The 19,347-nt window shown below is 52.7% G+C and overlaps 1 protein-coding gene across 8 annotated transcripts in view; it reads right to left on the minus strand.

The window, feature by feature from the left end:
* Positions 1-19,347, minus strand: part of HIPK2 (homeodomain interacting protein kinase 2) — a 180,285-nt gene that overhangs the window by 59,429 nt on the left and 101,509 nt on the right. The gene's annotated exons all lie outside the window — the stretch shown is intronic.

Here is a 19,347-nt window from a genome sequence, read left to right on the forward strand (position 1 = left end):
GCTTCTGTTTTCTCTGTAAATTTCCCACTTGATTAAGCAATGCCAGAAGACGGCACTCTCCGACCCTTTCAGGAGCCTGGAGTGGGAGCCGTGGGAGCTGCGGGTGGGAGCTGCGGAGACGGCTCCGTCTGGGTTATCCTCACCCAGCCAGCACGGGAGGAGAGAGCCAGAGTGTGCTCAAACCACCCTCCTCGTCTTGGAGTTCGAGCTGAATTCCCCCCACTTAAAAAGCATCGCCCCACCTTGCTCTTTTAAATTTGCTCTCATGGCTCATATTTTGTCTCCATATCATAGTGCTGAAGAAAACCAACAAAAACCAACACGTTTTGTTGCAAAGTCTTGATTCTTTGGGAGTAAAAAGGCGTTTCCTCACTTGCTCCTAGCTGGGGATTCAGCACCGCTGCCAGGTGCTTCTAGAAGGCCAGACTCCTCAGTCTGGGCTCAAAACATCCTCTTGCCAGAGTCGGAGGCCGGGTGGGTCTTTCCCGTTCCCTCAGTGCTGGCGTCCCCAGCTGCTAGGGTTCTGTTGGCGCCTCCCCCTCCCGTGGGGCCCTGTGCCCTCCAGTCCCGGTTGCTGGTGGCTCCTGTGCACGTGGAAGGACGCTGCTGTCCTCCGGCACTCGGGCATGGGGCGGCGGGGGGCGGGGGAGTCCTGTGGCTGCTTTAGGCACATTCCTGCCAGACTGCCCTGTGTCATGGGGCCTTCAGTCCTACAACAGGCCGAGGTCACTGTGTCTAGGGTTGCCCCCACACACCAAGGCTTCGTGAGTCCCCTGGAAGTCCCCTGGCAGTCACCTCAGGCCCCACGGTGGATGGTGTAAATGGATGAGATGACTGCAGGTTGTCTCTAGCGACGTAATCCCCTTATCCCGTATGTGTTGGAATCTGCCTGCCTTTCCATCTCCGTTCTAGAGCGTGTCCTCCCACACACACATCAGGCCTCTCCCTGGTGGGGGGACGAGCTCCTGCCCCGGTTCCGGCAAAGCTCTCTGCAGGCGGGCGGCTGCAGGATCACCCACCCCCACCCCTGTCTCCCCACCCCTGTCTCCAGGTTGGGTCTTGGGAACACACTGGTCTCACAGGGCCGGCTTTCCTAACTGATTAATCACCTTGCTCTCATGCTCCGGAGCAGGCCGTGTGAAACCTCTGGAAACCCATTTCCCAGTTTCTGTTCCCTGAGGATGTACAAGGCCAAAGTCAACATACAAGACGGGTGCAAGGGGGACTTTGGGCATGTTCTCTGGCAGGAAACACCAGATGGGGGTTTTGTCAACTGAAGTTACCCGAACAGGGTCTGTGAAGACCACTCTCAGTCCATTTCCTACTAGAAAATGAGGCGGCGGCCATTCGCCACGCCAGGACCCGGACAGCAGAACATGTTTCTTGCTGTGAACACGATGATCCAATGCTCAAGTGTCGGGCTACACGCCTGGGGGACAAAAGCAATAGAAGGCGGGGTCCTGTCCCCGAGGGGCTGGGAGGGCAACACGAGCCCACGTGACAAGGCAGGCTGAACACTACTCGTGTGCAACACAAACACGCAGACACAAAAACAGCTAATACTAGCGGACAAGCATGCTCTGGGTTCTCCCATTTCAAAAAATAAAACAGAACGTAAGCACAAAGCAAACTAAACACAAAACCAAACCCTTCCTCTATCCCTTCATGTCCCCACAGCCGTGGCCCCATTTCTCTGCCCCTCCGCCTTCACTCTCAGGCCTGCAGAGGCTCCCAGCAGCCCTCAGATGGAAACCTAAATCCCTCCACGGCCCACGCGACCTCAGCGATCAGGACCCTGCCCTGCACTGTCCTTTCAATTTCAGTTTCTGGAGGACCCCAGCTCCTTCTGGACCGAGAGCCTCCGTGCGGCGTTGGCTGCCTCCTCATCCTTCAAACCTCTGCGTAATTGTCACCGCCACAGACAGGCCTCCCCTGACACCAGTTAGTCTCTATCTCCAGTGCCATAAATGTCACTTTATAGCATTTCCCCAATAACCTGCGTGCTGTGTGTCTCCCCTTGCTCCGTCCACAGGGTGGCCTAGCATTTGGTAGCCACTTGATCAATAAGGACTTGTTGATTGAATAAACCTTCGTTAAACGTAAGGAAGTGCTAAAATATGCGAGTCAGGCGGCAAGTTCTCAGGCAGCACAAAGAGGCGAGCAGAAGGGGCAAATCTTCGTGAGGGAACCGAAGCTGGGCACAAGGGGCGGGATGTCACCCGAGGAACAGCTGGCCTCCGTGCGAGCAGGAACCCTGGGAGTGGGGCCAGAGTGACAGGCAGGCTCACCAGTGGGTTCCGACACAAAGTCCAGAGAGAGCGGCAGGGCTTGGCCGGGGGTTCCAGGGTCCTGAGGAGGCTGGAAAGGCCTCATGGCTCAGGCCTCCCAAGCCCATCTCTTCTGAACTCTCTGGAAGCCAGCGCCGCCTTCCGTTTGCTCATGGTTCTTCAGTCCAGGACCCCAGCCCCCTACAGGCCACTTGCCTTTGGTTTCGATCTTTTCCAATCCTTCCTCAAAAGTCTCCTTCACTCCTTTTCTGGCGCACGCAATACCCTGATCACATCTCTGCGACAGCTGGGCCCTCCCCACCTGCTTCCTCTGCAAACCCACGCTGCCCACCCTCCCCGTGCCGGCCACGCTGGGGATGAACTCAGGACTACCAACAACCAGCTCGGTCCAGATGTTCTGAACACACCTTTGCACACGGGCCCCCCCTTGAGCCTCCTGGGGGGCAGGCGGCTCTGGGTCTCGCGTGCTCTGCGAGCGCCTGCTGGACGTCTAGGCCAGGAGCCCTCAGCTAAGGAAGGTGCTTTCCTACCTGGCTGTCCGGAGTCCTCTGGGGACTGAAGACCATTCTGCTGTGATCTCACACCCGCCCTGTTCCCTGCACTACCGGTCCATACGGCTCTGAGCCCCTGGAAGTTCAAAGTGAAGCCTCAAATCTGTTGCACGTCTGATGGTGGCTGAAGCTCATTTACTCCTGACTGAAGTGAGAGCCATTCTCGCCAATGGCTGGTGTGAGCGAGAAGTTGGCTCAAGCTCCGCTCATTCACTCAATTCCTCTCATGTCCAAACCACCATGTCCTAAGTGTCTGTCGTGTGTCATGCACTGTGCTGGAGACCGAAAAATAAATGAACCCGACCCTGGTCCCTCCAGGAGCTCACTGTCTGGCTGCAGGCGAGAGCATGCCAACGGCTAGCATATAAGGAGCAGAGTACGCGCCCAGTGCACAAGGCGGGTAATGCCAGGGGGTTGGGGGAGGGGCAGAGCTGGGAGGGCTTCCTGGGAGAAGTGTGAGCTGCGTCTTGGTAGGTGGACAGGCGGTGGTGGCCTCTGGGGCATAGGGCAGGGTGAATGCAAGCCCCACGCCCGCCCTGTCCCCACGGCATGGCTGTGTCCGCGGCACGAGCACAGGGCCCGGGCGTGGAAGAAGACATGCTCCTTACACGTCTGTAGGAACCTTTCTGTTCCAACCCTACATCCCCAGCGGCAGCAGCTTCCCCTGAAGCTGGCACCATCTCTCTGACGACAGGCCCTATGACAAAGGGCACACCTCTTGGCCTTTTTGCTTCAAACCTGACACACTTAAAAACAAAAAGAAAATATTCTGGTTTCTTCCATGGACGTGGTTTCTGTTCTCGGCTCAGTTCCACAGCAGGTAGGGCTGCTGGCTTGGGAAACGGGCCTTCCCCATTGGGCTCCAAATCACCCAGGTTCTGTTAATGACTCATCCTTCATTTGCCGCCCCACGGAATCATCTTACAAGTCTCCTCGTTGCTATTTTGGGACACCCAGAATACTTTAAACATACATGAAATGCCACATAAAATTTGTACCTAAGAAAGAGAGAGATTGTTCCTTTCGAACATTCCCCCAGCAAGACACAGAAAATTCTATTTTTCTTATAGGAGGAGAATAAACAACTGTCATTTTCAACACGTGAATTATTGAAGCTTTGATATTTTACTGCACTAGCTTTCCTCGCAGCACCCGAGAGGATAGGGTACTCCCAGATCATGCCCAGACCACGTGACCCCATGAGGCAGTGACCACCGCCCCCTACAGAAGTGTGGAGACCACACGAGCTGAGTGGGAATGACACAGGCTTGGAGGCGGCATCCGGTGCCGGCAGGCTCTAGCTGTGTCCTCGACTTCCTGACACTGGTACGAGGCTGAAACGAAGCAGAGCACCATCGTAGGACGCACCTAGCAGAGCGCCTGGCAGAGAACAGGCAATCGGAACATATTCAGTCGCTTATCTGGAACGTGTCTGTTCACAGCAGTCGAATGAAGAGCATCCCTCTTCCTCATTTTTAAAGCCCACTTTCTTCCTTATAGGTGGAAACAGGAAAACTGCCTAAATACATTAAAGCACACACATGATACATTTTTGTCTCATTTATTTCTATAAAAGGCACAAAAATGAGTATTGTTTGCTGTAACCAACAGCCAAATACCTACCACCTCACTTCAGAAAGAAAACTGCCTGGCCACAGACCCCACACTTCCCCTTGGCACAGGGAGATGCTGTCCCGAGCCTGCCTGCCCTTTCACAGTACCATTTCTGGCTCACCTGGCCTCCCTGGCCATGTGGACGCCCAGAGTCGATGTCTCGATCATTTTCACGGTGCCTAGTAAAATAAGTGCAAGGTTCACGGCCACTTCCAACTTGGGCAATAAATCTGCAACACTAATCAGAGAGCCCCGGAAGAACTGTGCATTTCTGGAAAAATGTTACTCAATTTCTCTGAGTTTTTATTTCCCCATCTGTGAAATGTGATTATTAATCTTTTCTTCTCTCAAGTCTCTATAGCAGCGTATGAAGATAAATGATGGTCGGTGGAATTATAAAGCAGTTTGAACTCCTTGGAAGCAAGACACTCTATTAGTCCATGGTATTTTATAATCACTGATATTATAAGGTGTACTTGAATTGAACTGCAGTGAAAAAGCCCGTTCCCACAAATATATGTAGATTGAAAGTAACCTCAGTGTGGCTGGGGCAGAAGCAATCAAAATGTAAAATTGTATTTCAGATGGGTTGTTCAATCTTATGTTTCCACTGCAAATATAAGGGGACTCAGAAATGCTGACATGAGCTCTGAGCCACTATTTGTGCTGGTGACCCGGGGTGGGAGGTAAGGGGTCACATCAAAGCAACCCAGGACCCAAGAAACAGCAGAAATCGGAGGACTGGAAGGAGGCTATTTTAGAGAAATTGAACGGCAAAGCTCGAGGGATCCACACAGAAGACAGCCTGCGGGGTGAGTGCAGGCGAGCACATCTCAGGGCGGCCAGATGGAGAGAGAACCCATCCTCCGGTCCCCAGTGGGCTGCTAGAAAAATGGGGAGCAGCATCCCTGAAGGATGTCTTCATACCACGTCTGGGGTACCCACGAAGGTCCCGTGGAGATCGAACTAGTGATCGAGGCCTGGTGAACCCAAGCCAAGGCCAACTTGGGATTTGATTTTGAGAAGGACACAGCTTCCTCAGTGAAAAGGACATGTGAGAGAAATGGCTTCGTCTTTGACTGGGGAGCTGGGTAGATGAGAACCACAAGAGGACCAAGGGATAGAGCTTCAGGGACAAGCCACAGGGTGAGGCTGGCCAGAAGCCCACTTGTTACGCTGGCTCGCACTCAGCCACGGTGACGAGGAGTCTGGCTTGCAATGGCCTGACCAAGCACTGTGGAGTGTTGAGATTTCTAGACACATTCCACGGAAGTAGCTTTGCCCTGTAATAAGCTGAGGATAGCACCGTGGTGGAGGGCTGCCCTAGGGAGCAAGGCTCTTATTCTAAAAGGAGAGCTAGCAAGGACACCCAACTCATGCTGGGGCAGTGGTACTCATGCAGCAAAGTCACTGCACGGATGTTCTCGAAATTCTACCTCAGGCAACACTGCTGATGTCCAAGACGCTGTGTGCTGAGGAGGATTAGTTCAAGACTCTCGCTGGAGATTCTGTTCTAACTGAATGTCTCCAGCCATCATCAAGAGAAATGCTCAAGACATTAGAACAATTCATTACATCCATATGGAAGGCTGATTATAATAACCACGGTCTGGTCTAGATGTTGTCATTTCTCATGTCACACTCGGAGAGTCTCCCAAAGGAAGCTGGCTTCTTTGATTCAACTGAGCACTTCCAGGGTAATGTCAGAATCAGTGACAGTTTTTTGATCTGTATGGGCAATGAACATCTTGGCTGTGAAGGAGACTTTCCTGGTATACACTCAGTACCTATACAGCTGACCCTCGAAAAACATGGGGTTGGGGTTCCAACTCTCTCTCTGCCAAGCAGTCGAAAATCCACATATAACTTGACTCCCCCAAAACTTAAACTACTTGTTGACTGAAGCCTTACTGATAATTAGTTGATTAACACATTTTTGTACATTATATGTATTATATACTGCATTTGTACGGTGAAGTAAGCTAGAGAAAAGAAAATGTGATTGAGAAAATCGTGAGGAAGAGAAAATATATTTATAGTACTGCATCGTATTTATTTTAAAAAGATAAAACCCAAAACAAAACCTGTGTATAAGTGGACCGTGCAGAGTGCAGCACCAAAATCTAACTTTCCTGCTTACATTCCAGAAGAAAAGGCTGGATCTGGAACTTAATCCCCGAAGCTTCTAATGGTGTTGGTGTAAATTCAAAACCAGGACTCAGATGTCTGGAGTACATTCTGATGATAGCCTTGAAATTCCTTCTAGATCTCAATGAGAAAGGTCCCTAACAAAGAAATCAGCCGAGACCCCACGATGGCTCGTTTCACAGATGCTCACACCGCCCTGTAGTTCCTACTCCGCTGACATACACTGCGTCTGCTTTGCCCGTACCTCCCAGTCTGGTCTCTGGTGCCTCGACCAAGAAGCCAGAAAATGCTGCTGGAAAATGCCTGGTCCTGCCTCCCAGCCCCCACAGGACTATAAGATCATCAGGTTTTATGCTCTCACTTTTTGCCAAAGTATGTGCTCGATAAATGTCTGCATACGCGCCCATCAGCCAGGGAAAGAGAATCGCAGGTTTCTGCACGTATCTACCTAGACCGATTCTTCTCACTCATATGCTGCTCCAGGTTCTTTTTCCTGATCTTTTTTACCTTTATTAAGTTTTTTTTTTCAAAGATTTTATTTATTTATTTGACAGAGATCACAAGTAGACAGAGAGGCAGGCAGAGAGAGATGGAGGAGGAAGCAGGCTCCCAGCTGAGCAGAGAGCCCGATGCGGGGCTCGATCCCAGGACCTTGGGATCATGACCTGAGCCGAAGGCAGAGACTTTAACCCACTGAGCCACCCAGGCGCCCCTATTAAGTTATTTTTTATTGTAGAAGATAAGACACAAAGAAGTACACAAAGCAGAAACACAGAGCTCAATGACTTCTCAGAAGGTAAGCACCAGGGCTCCCCACCTGCCGGGTGAAGACCCAGAGCGTGGTCAGCGTCGCAGAGCCCCGGCGCGTTCCCTCTCATGCGCCACCTGTGGTGGCACCGTGTGGCCAGTGCATCAGTGGGCAGCGTGCACACCAGGCCTCAGAATGCGGGCTCCCCAGACAGGTGGGCTAGAGGGCGGGCTCAGCACCAAGCCCCGGAGCTGGGAAGACGGAGCCGGCTGAGAGAGAACGGAGACACGGCCTCAGACCGTCCTTTTAGTCCCTTTTGTTGATTGTTTTTCTTCTGCTTTGTTGCTAGCCTGTTGACTAAAACTGAGGGTTGAACTGTGCATTGAGAGCTTCCCCGGGGAGCCTGCCCATTCTCAAGTCCCACTGCCACCTGCGGCCACCTCTCAGCTTCCAGAGGCGGCTCCTCTTCTCTTGGCACCAGGAGGGAGTTCAGAATTTCAGTTCCCGGGGATCAACTGCAAACACAGCTCCCCCACTTGATTCAGAGGGTGATGTGTCACCCACCAGCGGAGGGAAAGGAGAGGTCAGGCCAGGGGGGAGAAGGCTGGTCTCTTTCACACTGACAGTCAACTCACGGCTCACCCTCCACCCCGGCTACGAGCATGGGGCGAAGGTAATATCACTTACGGGCAACTTTGCCAATTTAAATGTCAGTAAACATTTGGTTAATTATTTAGCTTCAGCGGGTTCATAGTGAGTCCTCCAAGATGTTTGCTGGATGGACAGATGGACCCACATGGGGCTGAAGAACCCACGATGCTTTCCTGCCAGGGGTTTCTGGGCTCGCCCTGGAGAGGCCCAGGGCTTCACCGCTCTTAGTGAGTGAGCTGAGCTGTAACAAAAGACGAGGCTCATCCTCAGCCCGTTTCCTTTCCTGCCAGCACCATTGGATCCTGCGGTGCATGGGGCTGAATCACCAGGCCTTCTCCACAGCCAATGGCCAAGGATTAAGAAACAGGCACTGAAGATGGAAACCTGGTCCTTCTTGAAAGGGAGATGCACCGAGGGTCACCGAATGGAGATACAGCATTCGAGAGAGCAGAGGCCGGAGACCTGAGCTATGAAAGGGAATCCCCTGAGTAGAGATGCCAAACACAGACGGGAGGGTCAGTTTCCACTGTGGCTATGGGGATGCTCCCACACCTTCCGAACAGGCCTCCCTCCCCGTGTGGCGCTCTGGGGAAAGAATTACCGAGCAAGAGGAGCTGACGCCTGCTAACACACCACCCGACCAGTCTGCAAATAAGGCCAGGAGCTGTGCTGGCCAGTGGGGCTGGTTCTAACCCCGGAGTACAGCATCAGTCCTGTCCCCAAGCACGCTGGCGTGACGGGGGCAGTGGAGCCCGGTGGACAAGGCAGGCCTTGCTCCTGGGGGGCGGGGGGCGGTGCACTGCATGCTGGCCTTGTCAGGAGACCAGACCCACAGAAAAGGGCAGAGGGTGCAGCCTTCACCCAATTCGGTGTCAGGAGAGGCCACAGGGTGGGCTTAACAGTAGCCTGTTCGGACCTGCCACGGTCAGGACAAGGAGGGAGCACCCTAGGCAGGCTGGTTCATCTTCCAGCAGGAGTTTTGTCAAACAAAATGGGCATAAATTTTAGGTCTCCAGCCAAGGGCAGATTATTCAGGGAAACCCTTCCAACACTCAACTTTTCCTAAAGGAGCTGAAACAAAATAGAACAAACAAAGCCCAAGTTGGCTTTCTTGTGTTTGTTTGGGTCATGGAGGGAAAAGCTCCACCGGCTCTTTCCAGCTCACACTAGGGGGTGCTGGAGCGCAGTGGACTCATGCTTGGACACATGCTCGGGAAGGCCTCTCCACCTCCAACTCCCGGGGCCGGAGGGGAGGGCATCCCTCTGGGGAGAGCCGCTGCGCCTCACGGTCAGCACCGCACAGCCACGTGTGGCGCACAGGGGACGTTTCTGTGAGGGGAGGGGGGTAGTGCCCCCCAGATGAAGATGCCACCGCCCTATCATCCCCTTAGCTGCTTTTCTCACCCTAACAATGGGGCTCTGTATAACCCAGAGCCGGTCTCTCCCGCATGCCTGCGAAATGTAGCAGCCTCCAGCGAGAGCCACTAGCATGTTCCTTTTGCTCTCTTGAGCACCAAACACTACTTCAGCCAATGAGCTAACCAGCGCCTGGAATCGGGGAGATGCCACGCATCGGTGGAGTTCAAGGCACAAGGTGAAAAGAGAGGAAGGGGGAGGGAGGCAGGGACTGAGGCAGAACCGTCCAGACTCACCCGAGCGGTCAGGTGGGGACAGGGACCCTCCCCCCCCCGTTGCTCCCAGTTTGCCTCTTTGGAAAGCACCTCTTCTGGCTGCCCCCTGAAGCCTTCAGGGGCCCTCCACAGGAAGCCCGCCTCTTCCAGAAGCTTTCCCTGCCCGGGGAACCCTCCTGCTCTGGGTTCCTATAGCACACCCACTGCCCGTTCGGCTCTTCCACTCGTGCCTGCGCCGATACTCATGATTGTTTAAAATAGGCTTCTCAGTGAGACTGGAAGCATCTCGAAGCGGCAGGTTGCGTTCTTTATCTCTGTGTGCCCCACGGCACCCAGCAGAGTCCAGGGTCCTCCACAGCCGTCCGCTGTCACGCTTCACGCTCAGGGGCTAGGAGAGGCTACGGCTCCATTCTCTCTCCCGGACCGCCAAGCACCAGGCAAGGACAGAGGAAATGCTGGATATGCGATGTCTGTTGAACTGGACAGATGATCTGAGGATGAAACTTACTGTCTGCTTGTTCATTTTAGGGAAAGAGAAGAGGTAGGGAGCAGGCAGCTCTTCTGAGTTCTTCTCTGATAATGGGGATTTCCATGGGGAAATTTGAACAGAAACCAATAAAACTCTATTTATTTTTAATGGGAGAATCTTGGCATAGGAAGTTTGTTATCTTTACAATATATATAAGCAGAGGAGAGGTGGGTGAAAAGGAGAAACTACTTATCTCTCTGGAGATGAAGAAACAAACAGCCAGAGAAAATGCGAAGAAGAAAGGAGGCAGTTACGGAGATTTTTTAGATTTTCAACTAAAAAAACCCACGAGCAATTAAGCGGATGTCTGAAAGCATGGCAGTGATGACTGCTGTGAAGAGCTCAGTTTCTTTTTGGCCAAAGAACAGGAGTTCTGAGACGTCACTTACAGCCTCCGGGTGCCTGCTTGTCATGCTTGCCTCTGTGGCGCGCCGGGTCTATAAGTAGGTCTAGGTGTGCGTGCATTTAGGCCTGCCCTGGATTCCCCCAGGACAGCAGAAGTTCCTTGAGGAGAAAGAACCCATATTTGCTTCCTTCTGTGGGTGGAGGCTGGGCACACAGCAGGTGTTCAATCAACATTAACCGGCTAACCAGAGCTAACCAAATCCTGTCCCTGGTCTGAAAGGCCCTGACACAGAACTGTCTAGTTCCTTTTCATTTGGCCTCAGAAGACTTGGTTTTTCAAGAAACAAAAACAAACCCAAATACCCCCAACATTCAACTCAAGAGTCAACTGCAAGGCTAAGTGAAACTCTTCCGCTGCCTCTTTAATGATGCTTATTTGTGTGAAAAATCAAACAGATCTTCCTTCTTTCTCTCTCCTGGGGTTCCCTGACTTCACAGAGGCTGACAGCCCTCAGCTGATCCCAGAGCCCGAAGTCAGGGGACATCACCAGGGAGTCACAGTTGAGACCAGGAAATCGACAGCAGCAGAGAGGAGGGAGGAGGACACAATGCTGAGTATGACAGGTCACGTGGAGGAAGGGAAGCTCGCAGGGCACACGTTCCCCAGCCCCGGTATTCCTTTCCTCCTAGGATCGCACTGACAGCTTAAATGTGAATGAGCATCATCTCTGCGTGCACGTTAACATCTGGCTGAAATGCCTGTTCTGCAAGCGGGAGCCTGCCGTATCCCTGGCTCCATCATCTTCCTACCAAACAGCCACGTCCCACACATTTCTCGCTGGTCTGCCTGCGCCGTTACCAAGGACCACCCTGCGGAGCGCCCCGCTTGGCCGGGGTGGGGTGGGGGGGCGGACGGAGAGAAAGGATGTTGCAGGGCGATCTTCTTTTCCTGTACGGACTGTGTTCAATATGGACAAATATTTGTGTAGCCTCTGTGTTTACCATTAATACTGGGACAAAGTAATTAGCGGCTACATTCTTCTTTGGGAAGCAGCAAAGCATGGTGGGGGTGGGGGATGGGCAGGGGAAGCAAAACCCCGAACGGAAGAACAAAAATGCTAAAAGCTGGCATCTGAAGGTATTATTCAAAAACAATATGGGAAAAGGCAGAACTGTATTTCCTCTGTTCTTCTAAGGGGAAGTTCAGAAAAAGGTCAGAAAGAGAACAATGCCAGCCATCTATCACAGCAGCCTCTAACCTAGAAAGGTTACTTACAACACTGCAGCCTCATTTCTCAATTCCGTAATTACCACCCCCCCTTCCACCGATCGCACACCACCTCGGCCTTATGAATCATACATTTCATTTCCATTTACCAACGCCCTGACTTGGGGACCACCATCAAGGCGCAGTGGGAGGGGCTCGGTGGTGCTGGACCCCTCCCCAGGTGCGCCCGCGAAGGCTGCACAGCCCCTGCGCCCCAGGGCACACTCCCGGACTCTGCTAGTGTTGACCGTCAACTCCCAGCCTCAGGTTTTGTTTATTGAACAAATAAGCACTAGCTACCAGTGGGGATTTTCCTTGGGGAAATCACGTCAGGGCACCTTTCCTCCCCCTTAACATTTTCATTCAGGTGAAATCTGGTTAAAATGATTATTAAGGATGGTTCTTGAAGAAGGCAAAGGTAAGGTGCAGCCTGGGGGGCGTGTATGTTTGTGTATGTGTGTGTGTGTTCGCACGTGTGTGTGTGTTCGTGTGTGTGTGTGTTTGCGCACGTGTGTGTGTGTGTGTTTGCGCGCGTGTGTGCCCGCACGCGCCCCGGCAGCACCCACTCAGTCCTGCTGCTTGAGCTGGGGTGGGAGGCTGGAAAGGAGGTATCAGAAACAGATCCCCCGACAGGAACTGGAGGAACCCCTCTATCTGTCTGTAGCCTCTGATTAACTGGCGCCCACCCCCCACTAAATTCAGAGGGCCCCAGGGAACCTCTGAGGGCTATTTGTCTTCACAAGGGCTATTAATATATCAAAGGGGTTCTACTCTTTATTCAGGACGCTACTTCTTGGGGATTTTCCTTTCAAATCCTTAAAAAAACGTTAGGTTCAGTAGGGAAGTGTCATTTCAGGCACCTGGGAGAATATCAGAACAAGGCACGCCCCTCGAAGCAGGGAGAGGCAAGCAGTAATTGAAAGGGTTTCCTTGAAAAGCAGCTGGTACATTTAAGTCTATCACTCCAAGTGGTGACACAGGTAAGTTTCCAAAAGTATTTTAAAAAATGAGTTGACACATTTAGGGAAGACGGGTCTAGGATGGGCTATACAAACAGGATACTTAGGGGCGCCTGGTGGCTCAATGGGTTAAGTGTCTGCCTTTGGCTCAGGTCCTGATCCCAGGGTCCTGGGACTGAGACCCGCATTGGGCTCCCTGCTCAGTGGGGGGTCTGCGTCTCCCTCTGCGTCTGCTCCGCCCCCATGCTCTCTCATATGCGTGGGTGTACGCTCTGTCTCTCAAATAAATACAATCTTAAAAAATAGGATATTTAATTTCTGAAGCTGATCCCAAAGACACAACAGTAGATGGGGTAACTGTTACATAACTGTTATTCCCTTAAAATTTTTTGAAAGACTACTCTCAGTGTTGGATCGTTTGTTTACGAGGACTTCCTGAGGGTCCAGGCAGCTGGCCTCCAGGACGGCTCCGCATGATGCTCACCTTCCAGTGTTTTCAACACCAAACAGGATTTTGCAGAAATGAGGACGTGTGACATGGCAGATGAGGTCATAAGGACGCAGCGGCTGCCCTGGTCAGGGAGAAGCCCGTGCCATGCTATGAGGACAACCACTCAAGCAGCCCCATACAGATGCCCACAGGGCAAGGTCGCCAGGACGGCCTGCGGGCCGTGAGTGTGGGCCACCGTGGCGGGTCCTCCAGCTCAAAGGAGAACCTGGGCAGCATCATCCAGTCCAGCTGCAGCACGTTCCCGGCCCACAGGAGCTGTGAGGGAATCCATCCATGTTCACCGTGGTGCGAAGCCACGGAGTTTTGAGGTCATTTCTTGCACAGCCATAGCGGACGCCCAGCTGTGTGTGTGCTTCTAACCGAGGACGGAGCGCAGAAAGGAAGGTGGGGCTCGATCTTTCCTCAAGCCTTAGCTGAGCATCTGCTGGGGACCCAACATTGTAAGAGACACTCGATTTGGTCCCTTCCCTGCAGCGGCAGAGGCTCTGGACAGGAACGAATTGAACCCCCTTAAAATGGGTGGAGGCCTACTGAAAGTGATAAGGGGTAAGGGGGGGGTTTCAAGTGCCCACAGGCAGCAAGGCCTAAAGGGATGAGACAAAGGTTGCCAACGACCCTCCCCCGGAAAGCATCCCACACAGAGCCAGAAACTGTTTGGGCCGCAAAGGATTTAAGTTTTTTTTTTTTAAATTAGTTACTAACATTTGGAAATCAGGTGGTATTTCCTAAAAGCCTGGATTCCCAGCTTCTCCTGAAAATCTAAAGCCCTGGCAAATCTGGGCTACACAAGTGCGCTTGGCAATAATTCACCGAGGCCGACTAGTGCCACCCCTGCTACAGCCCCGCCAGCTCTCCGACGGCACCAGACCGGACCTATGGGCCCTGAGGTCTGAGACCCATGAGGGAGAGACAGAGGCAGGAAGATGAGCAGAGCAGCGAGACAGAATTACCGTTTTAGCAGTATACTGGGGACTTCTGTGGGGCATAAAACTAGTTTTCTCTTATTAAACTACCCCAGAAGCAAGGGACACTTTAGAACTTAGAAGGCCTAGGAAACAATTATTCCGCTTTACATTAAACAGCATGAACTTTAATAGGAGAGATCCCACATTAAGTTTATGCAATGTTTGTTTACGAAGGTCTTCATTATATAAGACCTCAGCTGAGAGGAAGTGCAATGCCAGAGTCTCACTCTGCTGACTTGGCTTTCTACCCTAACAATAATTTACAATAACAGAAGAAAGGAAGGCTCTGGCGCCATAACTCAGCGACTATCTGCCGGATTCTCCCCTCCGACGAGATACAATAATATACCCTTTTTGGCCTTCTCCCAACTCTCCATTTGAAGCAGGATTATAATCAGTTTTCAAAGTGGCTTACTCAGGAATTAACTAGCCAACCACTGAATGAGGGAGTCGTGAACAATTCTATACAGCGCTTTGCAAATTTTTAGAAGAGGAATATAATGTTAGCAGCACCGTGCTCTTAATATCCTCCCTAAAGGGTCAAGGGCTAGACGGGAGGAGGGGCACACTTCTGCTTGCTGAAAATGCTGCCCTCGGTGGTTCTGTATGAGACAGCAGGGGCAAGACACTCTGCCTGCCTCCTCACCCTGACTCCACTGTTCAGGGAACATCACTGAGTGATTATGTAATAAACTCGATCTCAGTACTTACTGAGCTCCTAGTGTGTCCGAGACTCTGCTAGAGGCTGATACAAAGCTACGGTTTCTGCTCTCAAGGAGCTTCCATCTGGTACATGTGTAAAAGAAGAGGAATGCAGACAGGAGCAATAAAGGACAGGTGCCCCAAGACTGCCGGCAATCACTGTCTTCCTGTTGACAAGTGTTTACTGAGCATCTACTATGTGCTAGTTGCTCAGTACTTGGTAATTAAGAAAGAAAACAGTTTCTGCCCTCACACAGCTTAAACTCTTTTGGACTCTTAAGCAGGCTCCATGCCCAGCACGGAACTCGACTTGGGGCTCCATCTCATGACCCTGAGATTGTGACCTGAGCCGAAATCTGGAGTCGGACAGACGTTAGCCACCGTCTGAGCGACTGAGGTGGCCCTGGAGCTTAAACCCTCATGGACCTCGGCGGACTCCCTTCCGGGGCCAGGAAGAACAGGGGTGAGTTCCAGGAGGCAGAACTGCATAAGACCGTCAGGGACAGGCAGACCTCAGAGAGCCCAGAGGAGGGGCAGGGCCTGCGGGCCGAACAGTGTAAGGAAAGGTACTGAGGCAGGACACAAGGAATGTTCAAAAGAATCAGGAAAGGGTATGAGGGGTTCGGCCTGGACGAGTAAGGGGCAGAGGACACCAGGGCAGAAAATACAACCGTTTGACTTCCTGTGTCCTGGCCCAGGGGCCAGACAATAAGCTGTTCTTTGATTCTTTCACTCAGAAGTGCAGATACAAGGGCATCTCTCTCTCCACGTGAGTAACTGGAAAATGCCGTGCTAAGAGCTGTCAAGTGACGTAACATGGACGCGGGTTTAGGGATTTTATGGGACCAGTGACACCTCCCTATGGCCACATGCAGACCTGTAGAAGGAGGCCCCCTGGGAGATGGGCCTCTGAGAGCTGACATGCGAGCAAAGGACATCAACTTCCAAGCTTCAAGCAGCACAGCCTGGGACTCCTGACCCAGCGTGACGGGGCTCTCCAAGTGTCACGTAGCATCAGCAAAGCCTGCCCACCTGCGCAGTGTTTTCTCCTTCCCAAAAGTGGCGGGGAGGGGAGGGGAGAGGGTGATGGGGGGAACAAACCTCACCTCCCAGCCCCCAAGACCATGTCTTTATGAATGCAGACATAGTTTTATCTATGTGCAGCCTCGCGTGTTAAATGACAAAAACGCAAAATGGGGTCCCAATGGTGCAGAGACCCGACAAGACCATATTCCCACAGGCTGGATGGCACGCCCCCCGCCAACCCTGTGCTGGCGCACAAGTCAGGGGCTCCACGCCCCACATGAGAACCACAGCTCTGTAAGGGCTACGGCACTAGGGAAGGAGAAGAGTCCTGGCCGCACCTCTGTCGCAGACTGAGGCTGCACTGCGCCCATCGCCTGGGCCCACGGGGCCCCCCCTGTGATAGCACCCAGCGCTGTCTCTGTGGGGTGGGGGGCACCGATCAGCGGGAGAGCCAAAGCCTGTGCAAGAAGGGCCAGGACCATGTGGAATCTCAAGAAACAGGCAAAATTCTGGTTTTTAAAGAAATTTGTTCATCCTGATATTCCTGGTAATATCAACTCTCAAACCACTTCCAGGATCACCCACCCAGTGTTTATTTTGGGGAACAGTTTAAATCCAGGAAAAAAAAAGCTATTAATAAGTTAAACAAAAGCTGTTGAAGGGAATTCCTTGAGCGGGCGGTTGAACAGGGTGATTTCTGAAGTCCTTGCCAGCACCGGGATGCTAGGATTCTAGCAACACTTTCCTCCTCGTCACATGCAATCGCCATTGATAGGCAACAAAGAGCAATGGGAAAGAATGCATCTGCACCAGGGCTGTTAGGACCAGCGAGGACCTCACCAGGATAAAGATGTGCTGCGGGAATGAAGGTCCTCAGCCTGGAGCTGAGACTCCTGGGAGCCGGTTCCTGAGTTCCCAGGGCCCACGGGGTGCACAGTGCATGTTCACCACATGGAGTTAAGGGACCACAGTAACGAGAGAGGCAAGCCAGGGAGATCTGGAGGGAAGTACCGAGCAGGGAACCAAATCCAAAACAAACAAAGAGATTTTGGATAAATAAGCAAATCTCAGCCTTTGGAACGATTAAGCTGTTAAGTTACAGCGCAGAGGAGGCTCCGAGGGACTGCATGGGGAGACCCGGGGCGAGAGCTCTCTGCCAGCCGCCCCGGGGAGGTGGCTGCCTGCGGGCCTCGGCGGCGGAGGTCTCACCTCACACTGCACTTTCTTTTCTCCTTCTTCCCTTTCTTTTTAAGTGGCGCTGCCTGTCCCCTTCCCTTCCTCCAGGCTCTCCCTGTCTCTCCCTACTGACAGAGCCCTGCACTGACAGTGTACACAACCTTCCTTCAGTTCCAAAGCAGCGCACAAACCCCAACCTAAATGTACCGTGTACCTTAGACTCGAGGGGCGCCTGGCTGGCTCGGCTGGTTTAACCGCTGCCTTCGGCTCGGGTCATGATCTCAGGGTCCTGGGAATCAAGCCCCACAGCGGGCTCCTCCTGCCCCGCGGGGGTCTGCTTCTCCCTCCGGCCTCCCCCGTCCTGCTCGCACTCTGTCCTTCGCTTTCTCTCAAATAAATAAAATCTTAAAAAGAAAAAACCCTAAATGTACCTTAGACTTGTAGTTCAGAAACGTTAACTATTAATTATGATTTTAGAGAAGTGCTCTCCTGACAGGTCCCTGCAGAGCCAATAGAGCTGAGAAGGCTTGGGGCAGGGAGGCTGGAGTCTGGACAAGAGGCCCCCTCGAAGGAAAAGTCGAAGGCAAGGAGAAGAACCGCTCTCACGCAGCACACCTGCCCGCCCTCCATGCGGCTCCCCTGGCCTCTTCCTGGGTCCCCTCCTTCACCTCCTCTCCCTTTGATGACAGATCCTGATGATCTCCAACTACTTTCAAAATCCCCTTCGGTCTGTGATGTGTTTTCCTGGACTGCAGGTAATTTCTCCCAGCCGCCTCTTCCCTGTGCCGGCTCTGGCTCCCTTGCCTTGTCTTGCTTCCTTACTCTGGAGCCCCGTCCCCTCCCTGGGACCCGTTCACCACCCGGCGCCCGTGGTCAGCCAGCTCCATCCCTGGTCCCGCCCTCTCCTTGGGCTCTTGGTCCGCCAGGAATCTCAAAGGTGGGAGTCTCCCAATTTGGATGTCTCTGACTGAACTCTCCCTTCCCTCCTCCATATCGGGTTCCTTTCTAAACTACCCCATTTATTGCAAAGGATGGCCTTCAGGAGTTTCCCCTTACCCCTCAAGTTTCTGCTTTCTTCTCGGGACAGCCCTCAGGGCCGCTTTCCCCCTTCTCAATCTTGACACCCCAACTTCCACGGCCTCACCCCAGTGACTGGCACGGTCTCACAGCTCGTTTCTCTGCCTCTAATCTTCCCCCCTCCAAGCCTGTCCACAGATGCTGCCAGACTGTTCTCCTGACACGACTTGCATCATACCACGCCCTTACTTGAGAACCAATTTGCTGATCACATGAAACCCAAATTCTCACAGGTTCCCAGGTCCCACAGCAGCCCGGGGTCTGTGGACCATTCCTACCTGCCTCTTCTCTCAGGCTGGGGACCCCACTTCTTACTCCAGGCTTCGTGCCTTCTCTCTCCTGTTCAAACCCAACGCCTCCTCAGCGCCCAGTCCGACTGTCCTGTTTACCAGCAGTCTCCCCAGGCTCGGCTGGGCTTCTGTGCTAACCAAGAGCCCCATCTTGCCCCCCACCGCATCACACTAGCCCACAGTTGTCTGTGGGAGAGCATCTCCCCTGGCACCGCAGGTCATGACCATGCTACCAGAGGGGCTCGAGACGACCCAAATGTCCCTTCGACCTAGTCTATTTGATTTGTCACTTCCCTGGTCCCAATCCTCAGGCTTTACCTATGCTGAGCTTTTCGGTCTCACCTTCAGTGTCCTCATCTCTACACAGAGACAGGACTTGCACTGTCTGCTTCGACCAGAAGACCTCCTGGTAGATAGACCATCATGCTGCTTGGCCTCTCCTGTCTCTGCTCAAGATTCACTTTTTTTTTTTAAAGATTTTATTTATTTATTTGACAGGCAGAGATCACAGGTAGGCAGAGAGGCAGACAGAGAGAGAGGGGGAAGCAGACTCCCTGCCGAGCAGAGAGCCTGATGTGGGGCTCGATCCCAGGACCCTGAGATCATGACCTGAGCCGAAGGCAGAGGCTTAGCCCACTGAGCCACCCTGGCGCCCCAAGATTCACTTTCAGTTCTTCCCCCGAGAACCTTCTGAACACACTCCAGAACTCTCTTCTTTCCCTTCACTCACCTTCCATTACACACAGTTGTATGTATGTGCTGCAGTCTGGTCTCTCCAATTAAGCTGTAAGTTTCCTGATGCAAAACTATGGCATTTCCTTTCTTGGACACCCACATCACTGAATGGGGTATGATTATTTAATAGGCGC

This window comes from Mustela putorius, unplaced genomic scaffold, assembly GCF_011764305.1.
Source record: "Mustela putorius furo isolate JIRA1106 unplaced genomic scaffold, ASM1176430v1.1 tig00003845_pilon_pilon_pilon, whole genome shotgun sequence".
NCBI classification, from domain to species: domain Eukaryota; kingdom Metazoa; phylum Chordata; class Mammalia; order Carnivora; family Mustelidae; genus Mustela; species Mustela putorius.